At 39.3% G+C, this 26,752-nt stretch overlaps 1 protein-coding gene across 2 annotated transcripts in view; it reads left to right on the top strand.

The window, feature by feature from the left end:
• Positions 1–26,752, top strand: part of LOC109405798 (lissencephaly-1 homolog) — a 244,991-nt gene that overhangs the window by 13,787 nt on the left and 204,452 nt on the right. The window contains exon 1 of one of the 2 annotated variants that reach the window (XM_029857581.2): positions 285–1,153. The exons of the other annotated variant lie outside the window; for it this stretch is intronic. The gene's annotated coding sequence lies outside the window, so the exon portion shown is untranslated. Of the gene's footprint in view, positions 1–284; positions 1,154–26,752 lie in introns of those variants that run through there. 2 annotated transcript variants of the gene reach the window in all.

The following is a 26,752-nucleotide window of genomic DNA, read 5'->3' as shown; positions in this document are numbered from 1 at the left end:
AATAATGCGTGGTTTTTTGAAACTATACATATTTTCAACATAGTGAACCGACCCTATTTCTCCCAACAACAAAGGAAAAAGCATTCCCCCAAAACCAAGAGACCTGAGAGAGAATCGAAATCGATGCTCACTGCTCTGCTGGCACCCAGGCTGCAACCATTTGTTGTTGGTTGCTATAGATGTAGGTATACAACATGAAATGCTCCCCGGTTGGGGTTTGCCGAATGCTGCTGCTGCTGCTGCTGTTGCCTCACCACCGACTGTTGGCTGGTGGAAAACCGGTGGAGTGTAACTTTCTTCGGGTTCATTACGTAGTCGCACGTTGCCGAGCGTAGAACGTAACGTACCGTGGGCTTTTTGTTTGAGGTCTTGGGAAGATCTCTTTTTTCTCGGAGTCGAAGTAAGAGGTCGCGTATTTTGGTCGTTGTTTCGTTGGGTGCATGTGCGAAGTGTCGAACCGTCGCCGTCGGAATAGCCTTCGCCCCGTGTGTCAAGTGGGTCGTCCAAAATAGACCACCACACGCCGATTTGCCGCGACTTGCCAACACGCGACTTGAGTCAGTTTCGAGTGCGTTTAGAGCTGAGCCGAACCGATCCGAAACGAAGAATCTCGTGAACAGAAACGTGATTGTTGACGAATCGAAAAAGGAAGAAAACCGATATCGGTAAAGGCCAACGTACAGTCTCGGTGCGTGTGCATGGGGCTCTCTAGCAAAGTGGAGTGGAATTAATGAAATTACAATCCATTTCTGTGGTTTCCAATTGTTCAACAAACGTGTGCAAGGTGGAAGAAGGAAATCGAGAGAATAATAATACCGATGGCCTGTGTGTGATTGTGGAGAAGAGTGATAGATCGTGGATCGTTTGAAGAAGTTGAAGAAGGACGTAAACTTGGAAGAAACCGGTTTCAATTCGATCTTCGAGCTGATGTTGTTATTCATGCACGGGCGTACTCATTCTTGCCGGAGCAAATCTTCACTAACGTCATCATCATCACCACCATCATCGTTATTATCGATTAGTTGGCTCCGTACGGCAACTAGAGAGCGTTCTCCACACACGTCGACCTAGGAAGCTAGTCGAGCTGGCTGGCGCTGCTTGCTTACTGCTGCAGATGAAGGATATTTAAACTAACAAAATCCGTTCATGAATGGTGCGTATTTCATACATCCCAATCCAGCAAAACAGCTAATCAGCTTCAGCCTGTCCGGCTTGTGGTCGGGTCGGCAAAGGTATATGTACTACACTGCAGCGCTCCACGAAGGCGGACGGTGCAACAAGAGCAGAACGAAAGGCAAAACGCAAATCATTGATTTTTATCGTCATGCTTTTGGGCTCTCCTCGGGAAAGTTCTGAGTCATCCATTCAAGCGGTTCGCAGAGTGTGGTTCTCAATTTTTATTACACACATACTGTTTTGAATCGCGTGTTTTTTAAGAGTTGTTTCTGAAATGCATTAAGGCGGATACAAATTTATTTTTGACTTTTTGTCTCCCCCCCCCCCTCTTCAAAAATTTTTGGCAAGATTTATCATTTTGAGGGGGCAGATAAAAAAATATTTATCAAAATATCGGGTTTTGCTAAAAATTCTTTAACAAATCCGATGAGTTTTTAATATTTTTCAGATTAAATGCTTTATTATTTTTATCCCCCCTCGACCAGCCAAAGAGTGGTGGGACAAAAAGTGAAATAAATATTTGTAACGGCCTAACTTTTTAAATAATATTGCCAGTATGTGCCTAAGCCTTTTAAAAAATCTTGACCAAAAAGGTATCAATCATCAGGGTGATGAAGCTCTAATTTTAATTCAAAGTCGTCTGTGAACATTTCCGAAAGTTTTTCTAGGAATTTAAAAATAGGACATAATCGGTGAATACTAGAAAAATAAGTAATGAGCTGAATTTTTGTATGGTGAGAAGATCAATTCTCTGTTTCTGCAATGAAACGGTTCTAAAAGCGTGGATATTATGATTTCTTGTCTGATTTGAAGCTGTTTGAGCAAAAACTTTGGAAGAAAACGTCTTGCTGTTTTCTCCATTTCTTGCAACTTAAACAACACCGTTACACAAAGTTTCGCTCAAAAAGCATCAAATTAGGCAAGGAATCATAGTACCCACGCTTTTTCCACTACTACATTGCAGAAACGGAGAATTGACCTTCTCACCATACACAAATTCAGCTCATCACTTCAATTCTAGCACTTCACCAATTGTGTCCTATAGCTTCTGAAAGTTACAGTAATCGATAAAACATCATTCTTCATTTCACGGTTTGACGGTTTGAGAAACAGTTTTGGTGTTTTCTGCAAATATATTTATCTGGCATTTTGTTCGGTAATGCAATTATTAGTAAGAAATCCGTCGAACAGATGCCACTGGACTGGGAAAAATACTGTTGCTAATATCTCGGCTCAGCGAAGATATATATTAAGATGGTTTCTTCAACAAAACCGTTCAAGTGTATGAGAACCATGTGCTGAAAAGATTTTCAGTTAAAAATTACTGCGTTTGAAATAATCTATATCACGAATATCTTTTTCTACATGTAAGGCCTCCCTCAGGGATTTTACTATGTAAATATTAAACAATACCTCTCGATGATTCTTCATAAATTTGTCTTAGGATTCTTACCAGGCTTCATCTTGTACTTCCTCCAGAGAATCCATCCAATCCAATTTCTCCTGGAATTCCACCCGGTATTCCATTCAGGATTCTTCATGGGATCCCCCTTATGTATTCTTCTACGCATTCCTCCAGGGATTCTTTCATGGGTTCCTTCAGCAAGCATGGGACCACTCACTTGGAAAGAGTTACACTTACTTGCAGTTTTCTCAACTCAGAAGCGTGCAATCGAGAAACGATGTATGGACGACTTTTGTCTTTTGATTTCATCCAAAACTTTGCCGAATACAGTAGGGGTCGCACACGCATACCGAAGTCGTGAGGGAGCTGCGAAGGCAACTCTCCACGAGGTGAATGTAAATTACACTCAGCTCGTGGAGAGTCGCTTTCACAGCTCTGTCACGACCTTGGGATTCGTGTGCGACTCCTACTCTGTTCGGCAAAGTTTTAGACGAAATCACAAGGCAAAAGTCGCCCATACATCGCTTCTTGATTGCACGCTTCTGAGCTGAGAAAATAGCAAGTGAGTGTAACTCGTTGCAAGTGAGTGTTCCCATCCCTGTCCTTCAGAACTCTTTCAGGGATGCCTCCTGGCATTCCGGCAGGTATTTCTCCCGGAATTTGCCTGGAATGCTTTCAAGGATTCCACCCGACATTAATTCATTAATTTCTAACGGGATTCCTTATAAAATGTTTCCTAGGTTTCCGTCATGGATTCATCGCGGAATTCCTTATAAGATTCCTTCTTTGATTTCTCTCGGATTTTCTTTCGACGTTTTCACCGGGCTTCCTTAAGGTGAAGATATGACGAAGCCACACCCCAAATTTTCAAGAGCACAAATCTGAAGAGCGAAATGACGGTTTTCCCTGAAAAGTTGATCGATTGGTCACCACCAGCTGGTAACTAATCGATCAACTCTTCAGCGCAAACCAACATTCAGTTCTACAGGTTTGTGCTCTTGAAAATTTGAGGTATGGCTTCGTTATATCTTCACCTTGAATGATTCCTCCCGGGATCCCTTTACGGATTTTTCCGTGATTATTTCACAGATTATATCTGAGACTACATCAGCAATACTTCCTGGGTTTTCTCTCGCGATTTCATCAGGGATTTCTCCCGGTATTCCTTAACCTTAGTAGTACCCAGACAGGCACGCTAAACGTACACTACGCAATCGTGGTGCGAAAAACCTAACATCTTTGGATGGTTGAGCAACACCTCCTGGGATTCTTTTACTGACTCCTCCCGAGATTCTTTCGGGGATATTTTACACAATTCCACCAGGAATTTCTTCCGGGATTACTTCATTAATTCCTCACAGGATTCATTTACTAATTTCTTTCGGAATTTTCTGCGAATTATTCCTGAGACTGCATCAGGGATACCTTTTGGGTTTCCTCTAAGATTTCTTCCAGAGTTTCTCCATTGATACCTCCTTAAATTTCGTGTTTTTTTAGAAATTTCTTCCAAGAAGGATTTCCGGGGATCTTTCGGAGATTCCGTTAGAGATTTTTCCCGGAATAACTTTTGTCATTTCTCAATTGACTTCTGACGGGATTCCTTCAGCGATTTTTCCCGGGACACTTTCCGGCATTTTTTCAGGAATTCATTCCAAGATTCATTAAGGATTTTCTCCTGGATATTTTCTGGGATTCTTCAGAAATTTCTTACGCGGTTCCTTCCTTGACTTCTTATATGATTTTTTTTAGCATTTCCCCTGTGATCTTTTAAGAAACTTTTTCTGAGTTTCTGTCAAAGATTCTTAAAATTTCTTTTTTGATTTCTCCCGAGATCTTTTATAGATTTTTTGCGGCTTTACTTTTTTCCCGAAATATATTCAGCGATATCACCAGATTGTTATAGGATAGTTTATAGGAGTCGAATACAATAAAAACAACATTTCAACAATAATCATAAAATCTCAAAATGTTTTTGTCTCAAAAAATCCGTATCCCAAATAGGCTTCCAGGAAAAATATAGAAGTGTGGGGAAGTTCAAAAATAAACATTAGACAAATCAAAAACCGAAATTCACATAATTGAGAATTAAAAAGAATCAACTTCCAAAACATGTTTAAATCGATTTTAGATGACGAAAAAAAAGATATTTGGATCAAAATAAAAAAACTTGAGTTTTGGAGGGTTAAGGTATTACTTCTGGGCTTCCTTTATTGATTCTTCATGGTATTTCTTAGTTGTTTTCTGCAAGGCTTTCTTTAAAGACTCCTTTCGAAATTTATGCTGTCATTCTTTTAGGGATTTGTTCCCGGGATTCGTTTACTACCGGGATTCTTCCACGGGTTGTTTCTGAGGCTGCATCAGAAATTTCTCTAGGATTCTTCCTGAGTTTTCCTTAAGGATTTCGTCGGGGATTTCTTCCGGACTTCTATGAGCAATTCATTCATTGCTATATCTCTAAATTCCGTCATTTATTAGTACGTGGTTTTTATAGTGATTCCTCCAAAGAGGGATTCCTCCAATTTAGGGATTCTTTCCTTTAGTGATTTCTGGATATTTTCAGGGATATTTCTTCCGGGCTATCGATTTCGCATATGATTCCTTTGAGGATTTCTCCCGGGATTTCTTAACAGAATTCTTCTGAATTTCCCTCACGGATTCCGTTGCGGATTCCTCCCTGGATTTCCTTAAACACTCCTTATAGGATTTCTCCTGTGATTTCTTCCGAGATTTTTTCAGGGATTCCTTTCGAAATCCTTCCCGCGGGGTTCCTGCATTATTGTTTATTGAGATTCCACCAGGGATGATTCCTTCGAGATTACTTCAATGATTTCTTCAGGAATTGCTCCTGAGATTGCTTCCAGGTTTCTTTTAGAAATCTCTCCTGGAATCCCTCTAGGATTTTAAAAAGGACGCCTTTTGGAATTATTTACGGAACACTCCCAGGTATTTTGAAAGATTCCGTCAGGGAAATCTGTACAATTTTTTTTAGAAATTTCTCTCGGGATTCCTTCCGGCAATTTTTAAGGCATTCCTCCCGATATTCATTTAGGTACACAGCTAGTTGCGATCGGTATTTTTTACCGAAATCTCTGCTGCTGAGCGTTCGGTAACTGGTTTTTATCGAAATTCTGTAAAAAAATACCAAATTTCCAAAAAGTTGCTATCTTTACTGAATATTTCCTGTAAAATAAACTTAACGGTTGAGATTTCGGTAAAACATTATCGAAGTCGGTGATTTTTAAAAGTATGTATTCCTTCAAAAAAAAATCAAGAAAATTCCTTTCTGAGATTTCTCCCGAGATTCTTTCAAAGAATCCTGAATGTTTTTTTTTAACTTCTCCAGGAATTCCAACATTTATTCATGGAGAGATCCCTGCTGGGGTTTTCCAGGGTGCTCTCAGATATTTACTTCTCTTGAAATTCTTTTAGGGATTGAGGGATTACTTCTGGATTCTTTCATATAATGTAACTGGAAAAAATCGGTAAAGCTAGCAACTTTTACCGAACTTCGTTAGAGTTTGACAGATAAACGATAACATTTTACCGAAATTTGGTTTTTTACAAAATTTCGTTAAAAACCCTTTACCGCGGTTAAAAACCCTAACGCTAAGCAGAAAAATTACCGAACGCAACTAGATGTGTAGAGAGTTCGAAAAGTCAGAACAAGATTCTACAGCTATTGATTTCTATTAACCTGCATTTTTCTCCCATGATCAAATTTTGGGGAACCACTGTTCCTTAGAATGATATGCTTTGGCTGTGTGTGACCAAGAGCTGAGAGAGCGTATCTCCTGTTTTGGCTAGTGGCACTGATTTGTCGGGTAATATCATCCAGACGATAATCCAAAGAGCAAGGGAGAAAGAGACGCAATCTAAAAAAGAAAGAGAAAAAAATCCGACATCGACGGCGATGATTCAGAACTGGTGGTGGGAGCTTCCTTAAGGTGAAGATATGACGAAGCCACACCCCAAATTTTCAAGAGCACAAATCTGAAGAGCGAAATGACGGTTTTCCCTGAAAAGTTGATCGATTGGTCACCACCAGCTGGTAACTAATCGATCAACTCTTCAGCGCAAACCAACATTCAGTTCTACAGGTTTGTGCTCTTGAAAATTTGAGGTATGGCTTCGTTATATCTTCACCTTGAATGATTCCTCCCGGGATCCCTTTACGGATTTTTCCGTGATTATTTCACAGATTATATCTGAGACTACATCAGCAATACTTCCTGGGTTTTCTCTCGCGATTTCATCAGGGATTTCTCCCGGTATTCCTTAACCTTAGTAGTACCCAGACAGGCACGCTAAACGTACACTACGCAATCGTGGTGCGAAAAACCTAACATCTTTGGATGGTTGAGCAACACCTCCTGGGATTCTTTTACTGACTCCTCCCGAGATTCTTTCGGGGATATTTTACACAATTCCACCAGGAATTTCTTCCGGGATTACTTCATTAATTCCTCACAGGATTCATTTACTAATTTCTTTCGGAATTTTCTGCGAATTATTCCTGAGACTGCATCAGGGATACCTTTTGGGTTTCCTCTAAGATTTCTTCCAGAGTTTCTCCATTGATACCTCCTTAAATTTCGTGTTTTTTTAGAAATTTCTTCCAAGAAGGATTTCCGGGGATCTTTCGGAGATTCCGTTAGAGATTTTTCCCGGAATAACTTTTGTCATTTCTCAATTGACTTCTGACGGGATTCCTTCAGCGATTTTTCCCGGGACACTTTCCGGCATTTTTTCAGGAATTCATTCCAAGATTCATTAAGGATTTTCTCCTGGATATTTTCTGGGATTCTTCAGAAATTTCTTACGCGGTTCCTTCCTTGACTTCTTATATGATTTTTTTTAGCATTTCCCCTGTGATCTTTTAAGAAACTTTTTCTGAGTTTCTGTCAAAGATTCTTAAAATTTCTTTTTTGATTTCTCCCGAGATCTTTTATAGATTTTTTGCGGCTTTACTTTTTTCCCGAAATATATTCAGCGATATCACCAGATTGTTATAGGATAGTTTATAGGAGTCGAATACAATAAAAACAACATTTCAACAATAATCATAAAATCTCAAAATGTTTTTGTCTCAAAAAATCCGTATCCCAAATAGGCTTCCAGGAAAAATATAGAAGTGTGGGGAAGTTCAAAAATAAACATTAGACAAATCAAAAACCGAAATTCACATAATTGAGAATTAAAAAGAATCAACTTCCAAAACATGTTTAAATCGATTTTAGATGACGAAAAAAAAGATATTTGGATCAAAATAAAAAAACTTGAGTTTTGGAGGGTTAAGGTATTACTTCTGGGCTTCCTTTATTGATTCTTCATGGTATTTCTTAGTTGTTTTCTGCAAGGCTTTCTTTAAAGACTCCTTTCGAAATTTATGCTGTCATTCTTTTAGGGATTTGTTCCCGGGATTCGTTTACTACCGGGATTCTTCCACGGGTTGTTTCTGAGGCTGCATCAGAAATTTCTCTAGGATTCTTCCTGAGTTTTCCTTAAGGATTTCGTCGGGGATTTCTTCCGGACTTCTATGAGCAATTCATTCATTGCTATATCTCTAAATTCCGTCATTTATTAGTACGTGGTTTTTATAGTGATTCCTCCAAAGAGGGATTCCTCCAATTTAGGGATTCTTTCCTTTAGTGATTTCTGGATATTTTCAGGGATATTTCTTCCGGGCTATCGATTTCGCATATGATTCCTTTGAGGATTTCTCCCGGGATTTCTTAACAGAATTCTTCTGAATTTCCCTCACGGATTCCGTTGCGGATTCCTCCCTGGATTTCCTTAAACACTCCTTATAGGATTTCTCCTGTGATTTCTTCCGAGATTTTTTCAGGGATTCCTTTCGAAATCCTTCCCGCGGGGTTCCTGCATTATTGTTTATTGAGATTCCACCAGGGATGATTCCTTCGAGATTACTTCAATGATTTCTTCAGGAATTGCTCCTGAGATTGCTTCCAGGTTTCTTTTAGAAATCTCTCCTGGAATCCCTCTAGGATTTTAAAAAGGACGCCTTTTGGAATTATTTACGGAACACTCCCAGGTATTTTGAAAGATTCCGTCAGGGAAATCTGTACAATTTTTTTTAGAAATTTCTCTCGGGATTCCTTCCGGCAATTTTTAAGGCATTCCTCCCGATATTCATTTAGGTACACAGCTAGTTGCGATCGGTATTTTTTACCGAAATCTCTGCTGCTGAGCGTTCGGTAACTGGTTTTTATCGAAATTCTGTAAAAAAATACCAAATTTCCAAAAAGTTGCTATCTTTACTGAATATTTCCTGTAAAATAAACTTAACGGTTGAGATTTCGGTAAAACATTATCGAAGTCGGTGATTTTTTAAAGTATGTATTCCTTCAAAAAAAAATCAAGAAAATTCCTTTCTGAGATTTCTCCCGAGATTCTTTCAAAGAATCCTGAATGTTTTTTTTTAACTTCTCCAGGAATTCCAACATTTATTCATGGAGAGATCCCTGCTGGGGTTTTCCAGGGTGCTCTCAGATATTTACTTCTCTTGAAATTCTTTTAGGGATTGAGGGATTACTTCTGGATTCTTTCATATAATGTAACTGGAAAAAATCGGTAAAGCTAGCAACTTTTACCGAACTTCGTTAGAGTTTGACAGATAAACGATAACATTTTACCGAAATTTGGTTTTTTACAAAATTTCGTTAAAAACCCTTTACCGCGGTTAAAAACCCTAACGCTAAGCAGAAAAATTACCGAACGCAACTAGATGTGTAGAGAGTTCGAAAAGTCAGAACAAGATTCTACAGCTATTGATTTCTATTAACCTGCATTTTTCTCCCATGATCAAATTTTGGGGAACCACTGTTCCTTAGAATGATATGCTTTGGCTGTGTGTGACCAAGAGCTGAGAGAGCGTATCTCCTGTTTTGGCTAGTGGCACTGATTTGTCGGGTAATATCATCCAGACGATAATCCAAAGAGCAAGGGAGAAAGAGACGCAATCTAAAAAAGAAAGAGAAAAAAATCCGACATCGACGGCGATGATTCAGAACTGGTGGTGGGAGCTTCCTTAAGGTGAAGATATGACGAAGCCACACCCCAAATTTTCAAGAGCACAAATCTGAAGAGCGAAATGACGGTTTTCCCTGAAAAGTTGATCGATTGGTCACCACCAGCTGGTAACTAATCGATCAACTCTTCAGCGCAAACCAACATTCAGTTCTACAGGTTTGTGCTCTTGAAAATTTGAGGTATGGCTTCGTTATATCTTCACCTTGAATGATTCCTCCCGGGATCCCTTTACGGATTTTTCCGTGATTATTTCACAGATTATATCTGAGACTACATCAGCAATACTTCCTGGGTTTTCTCTCGCGATTTCATCAGGGATTTCTCCCGGTATTCCTTAACCTTAGTAGTACCCAGACAGGCACGCTAAACGTACACTACGCAATCGTGGTGCGAAAAACCTAACATCTTTGGATGGTTGAGCAACACCTCCTGGGATTCTTTTACTGACTCCTCCCGAGATTCTTTCGGGGATATTTTACACAATTCCACCAGGAATTTCTTCCGGGATTACTTCATTAATTCCTCACAGGATTCATTTACTAATTTCTTTCGGAATTTTCTGCGAATTATTCCTGAGACTGCATCAGGGATACCTTTTGGGTTTCCTCTAAGATTTCTTCCAGAGTTTCTCCATTGATACCTCCTTAAATTTCGTGTTTTTTTAGAAATTTCTTCCAAGAAGGATTTCCGGGGATCTTTCGGAGATTCCGTTAGAGATTTTTCCCGGAATAACTTTTGTCATTTCGACACCAACATTTCAAAAGGGCGTAACTGCTTTTCGAGTCATCACCTTCTTTTAAAGCTGTGGATAATGTATTATGCTTTCCATGTATTTCACAACAAGTACCAGATAGGAAAAACTCTCCTCTTTCCGACAACCACGGTGGTTTGAGTGTGAGGGAGGCAGTACGACCTACAGCTTTGAAAGAAGGTATTACTTACAAATGCAGTTACGCCCTTTTGAAATGTAGGTGCCGATTTCTCAATTGACTTCTGACGGGATTCCTTCAGCGATTTTTCCCGGGACACTTTCCGGCATTTTTTCAGGAATTCATTCCAAGATTCATTAAGGATTTTCTCCTGGATATTTTCTGGGATTCTTCAGAAATTTCTTACGCGGTTCCTTCCTTGACTTCTTATATGATTTTTTTTAGCATTTCCCCTGTGATCTTTTAAGAAACTTTTTCTGAGTTTCTGTCAAAGATTCTTAAAATTTCTTTTTTGATTTCTCCCGAGATCTTTTATAGATTTTTTGCGGCTTTACTTTTTTCCCGAAATATATTCAGCGATATCACCAGATGTTCATTCCTTGCTCCTTACCGAGTTTTCTGTAGGGATTTGCCCGGGATTCCTTCTGGGAAATCTTCAGGGTTCCTACATTCCTTCATTCATTGATTCCACCTCGGATTCCCTAAGGAATTTCTCCCGGGATTCCTAGCGGGATTCTTTCACGCATTATTCCCGAAACTGAATCTGGGATTCCTTCAAGATTCTTCTAGGATTCTCATCAAGGATTCATTCACCCTCTAATACCCAACTCCGCCTTTAGACGGGATATAGGGTATTGTACCATTTGGGCAGGTGTTCCTATTTTGGGTACTTGCCGCTATAACTAAGTCAATTTCAAACCGATTGATTTGAATTTTTGTACAGTGTTAGATACTGTGCGTGCCTAACTTTATACAATATTTCAAATCAATCGGTTTGCAATTGACTTAGTTATAACGGCAAGTGCCCAAAATAGGTACACCTGCCCAAATGGTACAAGACCCTAGTTTGAGCATTTTTGTAATTTTTGTTTCGTGGACAATTTTTTTTAATATTTTTGGCTGATATTTAGGACTTTTGTTTATATGTATCTCAAAATAGTTGTATGTGTCTTTTACAGTGTATTTACATTTTATAAAAATCATTTAAAAAATGATGTGTTAGTCATCTTTCAGAAGTCATTGTTAATTTTGTATTTAATCGCTACAATTGAGGGGCCCAGAATCAAAGGGGTGTAAGTGACCATTTTTTTCGATTTTGAACTGAGAATTTAAAAAAAATCTTAGGTTTCAAGCTTTCAGGAACTTTTTTAAGATTATTTTTACGATGATTAGAAAAATTACAATAAATCGTAGAAAATTGAGTCGATTTTAAAACTCCATACATTTTGTATGGGATGACAAATTGGTGAAAAACTTTAAACCTCATTTACTCGAAAGCAGAGATGGAAACACTCTCATCGTGAATCAACTCGTGAGTGTAAAAGCTACAAACGGTTTACTCACGGTGCCGAGAGTAAGCCGTGTGTGAGTTTATTCGCACCCGCTTGCTTCACGAGTATGAAGCAAAACAAAAACAAAAACACTCATGAATTTTTATTCGCGAAGAACAAGTGGAGATGCGGGAATTGCATTTTAGTGCGATTTTAATAGCAAAACAAGTAATTATCCATCAGATAGTAGTGTTTTGTACTTTATTGTTCCTGAAAAGTTAATCTGTCGGCCGTGTAAATTCGTTTTTTCACAAAATTGAAAAATGTTCAGAGTTGATTCGCGAATCAATCACGAGTGCGATCAGCTTCGTTAGCTCGCGAGTGAAGGAAGTGCGAATATATTCTGGCTTCTGTTGTTCACGAGTAGGATAGCTTTGCGTTTGTGTTTACTCAGCTGCATTCCTCACTGTTTTCCATCACTGCTCGAAAGTGGGTTTTTGTCTAACCTTTGCTCCTAACCCCCTCAATTAACATATTTTAAAATTTACCCAAATCATACTATCATAGTGAAATAGTTTATAGGAGTCGAATACAATAAAAACAACATTTCAACAATAATCATAAAATCTCAAAATGTTTTTGTCTCAAAAAATCCGTATCCCAAATAGGCTTCCAGGAAAAATATAGAAGTGTGGGGAAGTTCAAAAATAAACATTAGACAAATCAAAAACCGAAATTCACATAATTGAGAATTAAAAAGAATCAACTTCCAAAACATGTTTAAATCGATTTTAGATGACGAAAAAAAAGATATTTGGATCAAAATAAAAAAACTTGAGTTTTGGAGGGTTAAGGTATTACTTCTGGGCTTCCTTTATTGATTCTTCATGGTATTTCTTAGTTGTTTTCTGCAAGGCTTTCTTTAAAGACTCCTTTCGAAATTTATGCTGTCATTCTTTTAGGGATTTGTTCCCGGGATTCGTTTACTACCGGGATTCTTCCACGGGTTGTTTCTGAGGCTGCATCAGAAATTTCTCTAGGATTCTTCCTGAGTTTTCCTTAAGGATTTCGTCGGGGATTTCTTCCGGACTTCTATGAGCAATTCATTCATTGCTATATCTCTAAATTCCGTCATTTATTAGTACGTGGTTTTTATAGTGATTCCTCCAAAGAGGGATTCCTCCAATTTAGGGATTCTTTCCTTTAGTGATTTCTGGATATTTTCAGGGATATTTCTTCCGGGCTATCGATTTCGCATATGATTCCTTTGAGGATTTCTCCCGGGATTTCTTAACAGAATTCTTCTGAATTTCCCTCACGGATTCCGTTGCGGATTCCTCCCTGGATTTCCTTAAACACTCCTTATAGGATTTCTCCTGTGATTTCTTCCGAGATTTTTTCAGGGATTCCTTTCGAAATCCTTCCCGCGGGGTTCCTGCATTATTGTTTATTGAGATTCCACCAGGGATGATTCCTTCGAGATTACTTCAATGATTTCTTCAGGAATTGCTCCTGAGATTGCTTCCAGGTTTCTTTTAGAAATCTCTCCTGGAATCCCTCTAGGATTTTAAAAAGGACGCCTTTTGGAATTATTTACGGAACACTCCCAGGTATTTTGAAAGATTCCGTCAGGGAAATCTGTACAATTTTTTTTAGAAATTTCTCTCGGGATTCCTTCCGGCAATTTTTAAGGCATTCCTCCCGATATTCATTTAGGTACACAGCTAGTTGCGATCGGTATTTTTTACCGAAATCTCTGCTGCTGAGCGTTCGGTAACTGGTTTTTATCGAAATTCTGTAAAAAAATACCAAATTTCCAAAAAGTTGCTATCTTTACTGAATATTTCCTGTAAAATAAACTTAACGGTTGAGATTTCGGTAAAACATTATCGAAGTCGGTGATTTTTTAAAGTATGTATTCCTTCAAAAAAAAATCAAGAAAATTCCTTTCTGAGATTTCTCCCGAGATTCTTTCAAAGAATCCTGAATGTTTTTTTTTAACTTCTCCAGGAATTCCAACATTTATTCATGGAGAGATCCCTGCTGGGGTTTTCCAGGGTGCTCTCAGATATTTACTTCTCTTGAAATTCTTTTAGGGATTGAGGGATTACTTCTGGATTCTTTCATATAATGTAACTGGAAAAAATCGGTAAAGCTAGCAACTTTTACCGAACTTCGTTAGAGTTTGACAGATAAACGATAACATTTTACCGAAATTTGGTTTTTTACAAAATTTCGTTAAAAACCCTTTACCGCGGTTAAAAACCCTAACGCTAAGCAGAAAAATTACCGAACGCAACTAGATGTGTAGAGAGTTCGAAAAGTCAGAACAAGATTCTACAGCTATTGATTTCTATTAACCTGCATTTTTCTCCCATGATCAAATTTTGGGGAACCACTGTTCCTTAGAATGATATGCTTTGGCTGTGTGTGACCAAGAGCTGAGAGAGCGTATCTCCTGTTTTGGCTAGTGGCACTGATTTGTCGGGTAATATCATCCAGACGATAATCCAAAGAGCAAGGGAGAAAGAGACGCAATCTAAAAAAGAAAGAGAAAAAAATCCGACATCGACGGCGATGATTCAGAACTGGTGGTGGGAGCTTCTCCGCGGCAGGATTACGTAATATTGTTTGTATGCGCGAACGAACAGCATCAGACAGACAGTAGTGCCGGGCCGGCTATATCGAAACGCCTTACGCCAACTGGCAGGATTATGAAGGATGAGCTGTAAAGGCCGGTGCATGTGCGACCAAATTCCGACTGGTGGTTGTCCGTCCAGTATGTAACTAGCTAGCATGATTTCTACTGCTCCCTCCTTCTACATGTATGAAATTTTTATTGTTTCCGTGGAAGGGGAGCCTGGCCCTGAGTAGAAGAGTATCGATTTTTTTCCGTCGACGAAAAGGTTTGTCGCTGAAACAGCAAGACGTTCTATTAGCTCATAGTTTAGCACAGGGTGTTTGTATCACGAAGGCGGAAGCTTATATTGTTGTAAAAGGGATGAGAACGAAACACTGACTCGTGGACGGATATGCGGGACGCAACAAATCTGGCGCAAACTAACAGGATTGGTAATGTGAGACGTTTTTTTTCTGTTTTGTTACATGGGTGTTCCCGAACGTCTACTAAATATACAATACATTATGAGGTTAGTTAACTTGTGTGAGTTTTTGTTGTGTCCAAAGGACTCTGTCCATATTCCGCTGCGTTGATTTTCCAAACATCTCTAGTGTCCAAATTGATTTTATGGTAGTATTACTTTTTTTATTCTTTATTATCGTGTTTTTTAACTTTTAATGTTAGTTCAACACACAGTATTACTACTGCATTTAAGCTATTTTTTTTGAAGTTATAAGTGTTTACTCTTTATATATTTTTATAGCCTGGACAACGTAATATTTTGCTTTGACAAATTTATTGTATTGTTCTCTAGAACATGTGTCTGTTTTGTTTTGAATTTTTCAATAATATTTAAGACCACATAACTGCAATCAGTAGAAATAAGGCCTTTAGTAACGAAAAAGTTACGTTTCCATCGCCGATTCAATTTTCAACTACTGCGCAAGAAAAATGACAATGTCGCAACCTCAATTTGTTGTGATGATACAACACTGCGACATAGGTTTGTCCTAACGCGTTTAGAGATGTTTTCCTTTCCATTGTGATTCTCGAAGGGCAATATCGAGTTGGTAAACATTGCATCACTGGTTAGCAACCACCGTTAAATATTAATTTATAATAATTGATTATTTACAAGTAGAACACACACAACAACTTCACCTTCAGTTCTGCCACAGACAAACATTTTCGAGATTTTGTCTTTATTTTGTACATGTTCGGACAAAGGATTTACGCCGCGCCTTCTTTGTTGAATGTTTCCATATTACTTTTTGTACTGGAAGGTGTCAGAGGAAAATAATTAGGCGACCACTATGCCTCATGCCAACGAATGAAAGATATACCTATCTTTAGGAATGAACTTCACGGATGATTTATTTTGAACTTTTGAAATAAAGAAGCCAAAATGGCTTATTGCAATGCTTTGCTCATACCCATCAAAACAAGTTAAACAAAATGTAGCTTTATTGAACAGCTACAAGCGGTTCTCCAAAATAATGCTTTTTCATCCCGCAACAAAACGCAAAACCTAAAATTGGTGTGTTATAATGCAAAATCAAAATAATAGCCACCGCTATCAAATCGCATCACACTCATTGCGGCACTGCTGCAGACTCATCATTCGCATCAATTTCAGCGGTTCTTTTATGCTATCCATTAGAGAACCTATTTGTTGTTGGTAAACATCTGGCACCTAGCCATCACGCCAAATTTAACCCGCAAATTTACCTCCGTATTCTCCTACACATACCTAGACAACGGCGATCGCAAATGAAAATTACCCCCACGCAGCGGTTTGGGTTGGGAAAAAGAGAATTCCTATGGGTAGTACCTAACTCAAGAAAAAATCGAATTTGACACGGGCACACCGAAAGCGAGTATAGGTATCTACGAAGCAACTTGTTCTTCGTGCACTTTTTTTTTTCGAATCGTCGAAATGTTCAGGTTCGGCCAAAGTCAAGTTCGCCGCGCAAGTGAAATTTTTCGCGGGAATTAGACGCGCATCTGCTTGGCAGGTACCGCCAAGCACGCCCCGCCGCCTCATCCGACACCGCAACTAATTGTGGCTATTGGCTGCACCATCTTCATCGCGGTGAACCTCGGTTCGTTCGGTGGTAAAATCCTTTTTAAATAGAATTATGTGCCGGTGCCGTTATGTACAAGCGTTTTCGATTTACTGATACTTTTTATATATTCTTAGAAGATTGTACCTTTCCTTTTGATTACCACTTTTGCGTACATTTCTTGTCGTTCTTGGCGAATTCATTACAAAATATATTTGTCAATTATTACAAACAAAGCATTTTGGGTTTCGTGCTCATTTTACTACAAGTTTTTAGTAGTCAGCCCCAAGGGTTGTTACTGTTATACAGTCATGCGAACTGTGCCGCACAACTTCAGGATAATAAAACACCGAATTCTATCACCTTACGCCTGGCATCAACGCACCAATGTGTGAATCCTCTGCCAACCATATCCTGCTAACACACCGACTGCCCGTGTAGCTGCCGGCTTAGAATAGCACTACGGACCCCCTGTTCCGGGGGTAAAAGTCCAACAAACAGGGAACCCCAATCCAAGGTGTCAAGCGACCCGTGCTGATGGATGAATGGTTGAGGGGGTTTCGAAGATTCTCGATCGTTAACGGAGCCCGTAACGTGGGTAGATCACCTTTTCGTGTTGCGTTACAGAGTAAAATCTACCGAAACCTAGTGTCGTTCTATTTTTTCAATTTTGAAATATGCGTTCTGGCAATTCAAGGAATCATAGTATTTAGTACTTGTCACTGGTATCGTGGTGGCTTACAATCTTTGAATAAAACTAAGTTAACCAACTTTACTTTGCAGATAGTTAAAACCCTCGCCGTTCGAGACTAAACTTGATGCAAAAGACATCAAATCGGGTTAGGGATCCATGTAAACTCCCGATCAAAAGTTTGGGGTCACCCCCTCAAAAACATGTAATTTTTTTAGGCCCATATCTTCGCCAATTTGTGTCCGATTTCAAAACCCTAGGTCTCATTCAAAAGATAATAAGTCAAAGAAACTTTGAACATGATTTACATCATTTTGTGGGGTGACCCCAAACTTTTGGTCGATGACATCAAGGATTAATTTACTTAATAACTTTTTTTCTAGATTTTTTTTGCTAAGTTCTGTAAAAAGCAGTTGAAAGCTAATAGAAAATGGGTCATATTACCGCTCTCATCTTGAAATTTGGTCGATCCAATTTCCAGCGACACTGCCGTAAGTTTATATTCATTTTTTAGAAAATTTGGCAACTTTATGTTGAGTTTACATACATTTTTTTTTTTTGAAAAAGTTTCTTTTAAATCATGTTCAAAGTTTCTATGACTTATTATCTTTTGAATGAAACCTAGGGTTTTGAAATCGGACGCAAATTGGCGGAGATATGGGCCTAAAAAAATGACATGTCTTTGAGGGGGTGACCCCAAACTTTTGATCGGGAGTGTATGTACTAACTCTTCAAAAACTGGTAAGTGCTGGTATGCAAGGAACATACCAGAATCCTCTAGAATCCTTATTACTGAACATATGTGCCTTTTGGAATGGTATTCCTGCCAATGTTAAAACCCGGGTTCTAAACTTCTTACTGGGGAGAATTTAGCAGTAAAACAAGGGTGACGCTAGGTTTCCGATGCATGGCCAATCATCTGTACTTTTGTTTTGTTTTCTATATTGCCCCTGAAGCACATAAGAAAACAAAACAAAAACTGTATCAAAATCGATACTTTATTGCCCTTCAATGGCAATTGAGTAATGTGACATACACTACACTACCCAGGTAATCAATAAGCAATTAAATAAGCTGTATTTTAGCTATAATACTGCATCATCATCAACCGGAGGATCAAGGGATCGAATCCCAATTTCAGCGGGATCAGCAAAAAAAAACAACTGCAAAACAACAACAGCCTCAAAAGGTGCGCAAGAGAGTGTGAGTAAACAAAGAAAGAGAAGAATATGAAACGACTAAAATTATTTAGCAGGAGAAAAAAATGTTTTTATTTTCGATATTTTGGGGGATAGGAAAGATAACCATTTAATCAGCCGTATATTGGGCCAAAACCTGCATTTAATTAGCCCTTAGGCGCATATACGGCAGATAAGCATTTAATGACCTGCAGGAAAAGCGCATATAGTGCTAAATAAATGCAAATTAAACTGCTTATTGGTTACCTGGGCAAGGATATCAAGGTATCATAGTATTTAACATGAAATGCCTTGATATGTTATTCTGTTGTTATTCTTTCCTGCTCGGGATACGGGTAATGTCACAATACTAAAAACTGGTCGCAGTGACAGACCCGAATAGAAATTAAAAAAAAATGTTCAAATTCACTATCATTGGATTGCACGTGGAATGTAATCCAGGATCCCCATGGTAGTCTCCAGTTAGCCTAGTGGTTAAGGCTATGGATCGCCAATCCGAAGACGGCGGGTTCGATTCCCGTTCCGGTCGGGAAAATTTTCTTGATTCCCTGGGCATAGTGTATCATTGTACTTGCCTCACAATATAGAAGTTCATGCAATGGCAGGCAAAGAAAGCCCTTCAATTAATATCTGTGGAAGTGCTCAAATAACACTAAGTTGAAGCGAGGCAGGCAAGTCCCAGTGAGGACGTAGAGCCACAAAGAAGCAGATGAAGAAGATGGTAGTGATCATCTGCCTATCAAAATTTTGGTTATCAATCATTCGTGTCAGGCTCGCCAGATCGACGTCGCGTATGCATCACGAAGCATATTGACTGGGGTAAATATGCCGAGTTGGTCTCCAAGGCCGAGCAGTCGGTTGACGTTCTTCCACCACAGGAAGAATACCAATTTCTGTCCGGGTTAATCGTCGATAATGCTCTTCAAGCGCAGCATAGACCAGTTCCGGAAACTTCCATACGGCGAAGACCCTCCACACTGTGAATGAAGAATGTACCGGAGCCTATCGCGAAAGATCCGCCGCGTTCAAGACCTACTGGAAGCATGGCAAACGGGAAAACTACGAGCGGTATTCCTCCCTTGACAACAAATTCACGAACCTCGGGAAGGCGAAGAAACGTGGTTATTGAAGGAATTTCGTCAACGGGTGATCGCGGGAGACGTCAATGCGGACTCTCTGGACGGTCGAAAGGAGAATGCGCAACGCGGTATCGGTTAACGAGGATCGAGAAAGCTCGCCTCGATGGATTTTCGAATTCGCAAAGAAAGTCTGTCCGGATTCGGTCCAAGTACAAGCGAATATTCGTCGTTATCCACCCGAAAGGAGTGCGATGGATTCACACTTTTCGATGCTAGAATTCTCACTCGCGCTTCTGTCCTGCCCCAGGAATGGATAGAATAAAATTCAACTTGCTCAAAGCCTCCCAGACGTTGCGAAAAGGCGCTTGTTGAATTTATTCAATCTATTCTTGGAGAGCAATACTGTTCCGGATGATTGGAGACGAGTGAGGGTTATTGCCATCCAAAAACCCGGGAAGCCCGCGTCGGATCACAACTCGTACCGTCCTATTGCGATGTTGTCGTGCTTACGGAAACTGCTGGAGAAGATGATTCTCCATCGGCTCGACAAAAAGGGTAAAATCGAACGGCTTTCTATCAAATACTCAATTCGGTTTCCGCAGAGGCAAGGGAACGAGCGATTGTCTGGTGCTGCTTTCTACAGAAATTCAACTGGCCTACGCTCAAAAAGACTAAATGGGTTCATTTAAAGACACTATATGCAAAGACATGAAATGTTCCAATTGGAGTTCCAAATTTACTGTCAATGTCATTCCAATCGAGCAGAAGACCTGTCAAACGCGCTTTAAAAGCATTACTCGACAGCATCATTGTCATAACGCAACAATCATCATCAACAGCAACAATCATCAGATTTCGTGTCTTTAGCATACAGTGTCTTTAGGTTCAGTATTTTTGGATATTAAGGTTGAAGGATTCGTCATTGATATTATCGTCATCATTGAAATTTCGAAAGCAGTTTTCTCGTGCACAACACCAATATTCGTTATGAAAATGTATTCACTGCATTCCATTTTCCATCTGGAACGCGGTGAATACACTTTCATAACGAACATTTGTGTTTTGAAAGAGAAAACTTTAAATTTCAATGATTACGATGATATCAATGACGAATCCTTCAGCCTCAATGGGGCATTTGATGCAGTTTGTGTTGATGTCCTTTCAGACTGTACTTTCTCCGATTTTAAATAACTACTTGTACAACTTGTTGTCTGAGAAGCACATGGTTTTCTCTCATGGAACCTCGGCAACTTCACGAATTAGTTATATGGGTCTCCCCCAGGGCCCATGCTTAAGCCACCTTATTTACAACTTTAACGTCAGAGATATCGACGAATGTATCGTGGAAAATTGCACGCTACGACAGCTTGCGGACGACGCCGTGGTTACTGTCACCGGACCAGAGGCGAAAGATCTACAAGGACCATTGCAAGATACTCTGGACAATTTGTCTACTTGTGTGTGTGTGTGTGTGTGTGTGTGTGTGTGTGTGTGTGTGTGTGTGTGTGTGTGTGTGATCCAACTAACCCCCACTGTCCGGCAGTGGTATTATGGAAGAAAGTTTTCTGCAATATCATTTTGATACTATTGCAAAAAGCTTTAGTCCGGGAGTTAGAAGGTGATAGCTCTATTGCAGATTCAGAGACCCATTTCAGAATGGCTGGAGAGACACGTCCATTCAGAAGTCACTTTCACTTACAATAAGCCCCGCATGTGTACATTACCGTTGTCATTTGGACAATGATAATGCAAACACACTTCCTGATTCAAAGAAAATCTTTGAAACTGGCGCGTATTTAGTTCATTTTGAAAAGTAAAAGTAATCAGAACATTCTCACCGGAATCCATCCAATCCAGGGTAGCGCTGCCATCACCATGGGAACGTCTTCGTTGTGCAGTCAGGCTTCCTCCTCGTCTCGCCACCGTTGTGCTTGCAGTCAGTCATCATTTGAACACACGTCACTTTAGCTCCCACAAAAATATGAATGTTAAGCCACGCGGGATGATTCTGTTATCCCTCGCGAATCACTGATGACATGGCGGTACTTTCATAGCCACATACGTAAAAAAAACACGAAAGAAAACTGCAGTCATAGCGCCTTTACAACAACTTTACTATGGAAAACTACTGGAAGGCGTAACGCCACTGACCGTTCTACGTGAAAACGCGAAATAGACGGCACATTCCCCACACTCTCGCTCCGTTTCCGAATCCGAACTTCTTAAGCAATGGCATTCAAACACGCACAATTTTTAAACCCCCCCGCTGTCGCACGATTCATTAGAAAATTATTTTATTTTTCCACAATCAAATAATCCATTTCTCACTATTAAAATTCACAAATGACAAGCACTCTTTCACACGCGGAAGCTATCCGGATGGCGTAGCACCGGCCAAACCGTCAGCAGAATCACAAAAAAAAATTGGCGAACGCGAAAACAAAAACGCGACGCGCAAAACAAAACACGTCTGATCGCGGCTACGCCTACTGCGCTTCTCCACTCTGGACAATTTGTCTACTTGGGCTGTAAAGCTGGATATCGAATTCTCTCCGGAGAAAACTGAGTTAGTTGTCTTTTCTAGGAAGCGTGATCCAGCCGATCTAGAGCTTCAATTTTTGGGTAAGGAACTCACTCAAGCTCTTTTGCATATGTATCTAGGGGTCTGGTTCGACTCTAAAGGCACCCCATGGGGAAAGCACATTAAGTATCTGTATCAGAAGTACCAACAACGAATCCAGTATCGTTGTCGTTCGAATCGTGTTAGCCTGCATGAACTCGACGCACACAATGAGTTTGGAGGTACTAGCAATAGTACTCCTCTTATCAGATCGTTTTGTGGGATTGTCGTTAAGGTTCCTCATCCGCTGTGAGGTGCAAAATCCATTAGTAATTGAAAATTTTGAAAAACTAATCGAAAGAATTCATCAAACGAAAATTATGACAGTGTACTACTCGTACATGACTCTGGAGTAAGGTGACCCACACTTATATGAAAAACAAAAATTTCGAAAAATGCCAAGTCTTACCTCCTCAATCAGTTGTTTTGGACTCCTAGAAGCTACGTTCAAAATTTGAGCGAAATCGGTTGAGCCTAAGGGGGTGCTCAAAACGCTTGAAGTTTGTATGGGAAAACTTGGCCAAATGTATGCAGAAATTTTAAGTTTTCGAGTTTTGCCGCTAGGTCTGTAAACGTTCAATAATCAAACCCTTTGGTATTATTGTAGGTGACTATATGCCAAACAACTTTGTCGAAGACCGCAAAGTGATCCAACGTCTGTGAAAAAAGTTATACTCTAGGAAAGGTGAGGATAAACTTGATTGTTATTTTTCCAATACATGTAAAGGAATAATATTAATAATAAAATCTCAATACTTTGCCTCACTTTGCCTAGGGTATAGCTTTTTTCACAGCCGTCGGATCACTTCGCGGTCTTCGACAAAGTTCTCTGGCATATAGTCACCTACAATAATACCAAAGGGTTTGATTATTGAACGCTTACAGCGCCACCTAGCGGCAAAATTCGAAAACTTAAAAATTCTGCATACATTTGGCCAAGTTTTCCCATACAAACTTCAAGCGTTTTGAGCGCCCCCTTAGGCTCAACCGATTTTGTTCAAATTTTGAACGTAGCTTCTGGGAGTCCAAAACAACTGATTTAGGAGGTAAGACTTGGTATTTTTCGAAATTTTTGTTTTTCATATAAGTGTGGGCCACCCTACTCTGGAGGTTAACCCTTCTTTGAATGTTCCCAACTGTGATTGCTTCCCAGACTTCTGTGATTCCACTATAGTTTTTGATCTGACCATGAAGGAAGAAATCCCAGATCAGCTCCGATCGGGGCACATTCCAAGAATTTTTGCAAACAAGTTTGGTTCCAGTTAGTTGCAACACAAAGTTTTTCACAGACGGGTCTAAAACAAATAATTCCACTGGAGTTGGTGTATTTAATGAGATTCATAGCGCCGCCCATAAACATCGAGCTCAGTATATGTCGCAGAATTGGCGGCTATACACACCAAATTTTTTTCGCTGAAAATCAGCAAAGTTTTGCTGAATTTTGCCGAGCTGTAATTTCAGCAAACCGTTCAGTAAAAAAAACTGCTGAAATTTTCAGCAATTTCAGCTGTCATCGTTGTTGACAACGGTTTACTGAATGATCAGCAAAATGTGCTGAAACTTCAGTGAATTCGACTGTGGCGGGTTTCGGCACCGCCTTGCTGATAGGTTTCAGCAAGGAAATCAAAATAAATGTTTTAGATTTCAGAAAAAAAAAACAATTCGATGAAGGAAAATAACTGAATTTGTTGAATTTTATTAGATATATGTAACCAAAATTCAATTTTGATGAATGTACGACCAAAACACGCAATAACCGGGGCGGGTCACAAAATCAGGCGGCATGTCTTCCACCAGAACATGTTCTGCATGCATGGCCACTCAGTCGGATAGCCGGATGTACTTTGAAATAAGTAAAAAACATCCTGGACGAAGAGCTGCGGAGGATTCGGTGACCATTTCTCGGACGTCTCTGAATATGCGACTTTTTTCTCTTGGGTTGCATCTGTCGTTCAAAGAAGAAATTGTTGACTCTAAAATTAAAATTAAAATCTAAAAATTAAGAGCTCTTGTTTGATTTTTTTAATACTCACCTAATTAATAAATGCCAAATAACAAAGCATAGCAAACTGTTGCTCTGTTCCACACTCTATTTAGTCTATAAAATGCATTTAATAGTTATAAATTTATAGAAAAAGAATCTACAACTCTATGAAAGAATGCGGCATGAACAACGCCAAATGTGCTTTCTACTTTGACAAGTGGCCGACGCAGCTGATGACAGAAAAGTTTGCTGAAAATTCAGAAAACCGGCTTAGTTTACTGGATTTCAGCTAATAAATCCAAATTACTGATTTTTTCAGTAAAATGCATGTTTGCTGATTGTTGTTCAGCAAACCATTTTGCTGAAATCCCAAATCGATTTTTGGTGTGTATGCACTATGCATTAGAGCAGTGATTCCCAAAGTGGGCGAAATCGCCCCCCTGGGGGCGAAAATCAGGCCCAGGGGGGCGAAAATTTGAGAAATCAAAATTGGGGGGCGAAAATACTAACAAGGGGGCGATTTTTCAATGTTTGAAAAACATCAATAGTTTTGAATTACAAGTCGAAAATATCAACTGAATCATAAAAATTCCCGCTCAGTTTACAGTTCAATATTTGTCTAGGATAATAAAACATGCTGTTACTATTAAACTTAAACATCGACTTATTTTACGGAGTTATTGGTATTTACGTGGACTCTTTGGCAAAATTTCTAAAAAAAAGACTGCCACACGTATTTCTGAAGGAATTTAACTATCGTGAATCGTGATCAGTTTTTGTCAAAATTATGAAAAGAACAAAGTTTTTTTTCGCGAATTGATGAGCAAAATTGCGAATCAACACGTAAGCGGATTTATTCATGGAATTTTCAAGCAAAAGCATGAGGTTCAGACGAATTTCAGAACACTTTTCTGATGAAATTCGTAACACAGTGTTAAAAAAAACTCCACAGTATTTAAACATATTTCAGAGAAGCTTCTCGGAGGAATTCCAAATTTTACTGGAAATTAATTTGAAAACACTCCAAACATCTGCGTAAAATTCCGTTCAAATCTGGCCATGCATGCAGCATATTTACTTATTTGATAATTTTTTGAAACACAGGAAGTATTCAAATTTATAAAGAACTCATTGGTTTGGATCTGGATTTGTATTTGGAGAAAAGTAACTACATTAGAAAATACACCGATATTTATTATTATTATTTTTCCTGATTATCGAAATTTTCAGCCCTCGGCAACACACCGATATTTTTCTGAGTTGCACTTTTTCACAAAACATATTTTTGTAATTGTTTCCAAATTCTCCACCAGTTTTTTTTATACTTGGGACCAAACATTGACTCTCAGTTGTTGCAAAACAATGATAAAATGTTTGGTTGGGAATATCGAGTGTTCATAGGAGTTAACAGTCCGTTCTATTTCGATTGATCAATGCTGAAATAACAACGGTTTGAAAAGTAGGTCCAAACACGATTTCAACTATATTTTTTCAAATGCGGAAAATCGACGCATTCATAAAACAATTTAATGAAAATTAGAGTGACAAAGATTTAATTGCACTGAAGGGACTACTAGCTTCTCCACAGTAGCTCTTTTATAGGCTTAAGCTATGCATAGTTTCAACTTTCTGCTATAGACAAAATAAAACCTAACCTAGGGGGGCGAAAATATTTTTTGGAAGCTCTAAGGGGGCGATACCTCCTAAAAGTTTGGGAAACATTGCATTAGAGCGAATCGCCTCTCTTCCCTCTTATCAATATTTCATTTTCACGGAGAGCCTCAGTTCAATTGAGGTTATTCGTTCAATGAGGCCACTGAAGCACTCCCCGTATTTCCTAAGCGAAATACGATCAATTTTGAGTGCTTTATCGAATCAATCTTATAATATCACCTTGGTTTGGGTCCCTTCGCATTGCTCGATCCCGGGTAATGAGAAAGCGGACTCGCTCACTAAGGTGGGCGCTATGAAAGGCGATATTTAAGACCGTCATATCACTTTTAATGATTTTTTTTCGATTGCTTGTCAGCATGCCTTGGTCAGTTGGCCATAAAAATACATTCAATTCTCCCGCAGGTATCGAAGACGGCATAATTCAAGGGGTTGGATGTGGGTCGAGATTTTATCAAGAAAACCTGTGGACTTATTTCCAATCACTACTCTCTGGGCTCGCATCAAGACATCAGTCATGTCGTGTGGGAATGTCCCGAATACGGTATTGCCAGATCCGATTTATGTGCATCCCTCAGGGCCCGAGGGAAAACAGAAAAGGAAGACATTAGAGATGTGTTGCGAAAACTTGCTCTTGAGTACATGAAGCTTGTTTACGACTTTTTGAAACAAGCTGAAGTCTTCGTTTGATACACCCGTCTTGTTGTTGCACTTGTCCACTTCGTGTCCCTTCGAAAACCGTTTGTTTGTATCGTTACAGGTTGTTTGTCCACTCTACGTTTGACTAGCAGCAACTACGCCACCCCATGCTGTTGAGAGTCAACGATAAGCCCCATCATCCCATCCCTTCCTAAAACATTATTGTTCCTAACCTCGACCAAACCGCGAGTTTTACGGCTCCCCAAAACTAACCTAGCAAATAAGTCAAAAGTATGAAATTGTAAAAAAAAAAGTGTCAAATGAATTCGGCTCCTTTATACCAAATGGCGCATGA

The sequence above is a fragment of the Aedes albopictus genome, chromosome 3 (genome assembly GCF_035046485.1).
Source record: "Aedes albopictus strain Foshan chromosome 3, AalbF5, whole genome shotgun sequence".
Lineage (NCBI taxonomy): Eukaryota > Metazoa > Arthropoda > Insecta > Diptera > Culicidae > Aedes > Aedes albopictus.
Note: the sequence above shows the minus strand (reverse complement) of the source record. Positions and strands in the feature narration are given on the sequence as shown.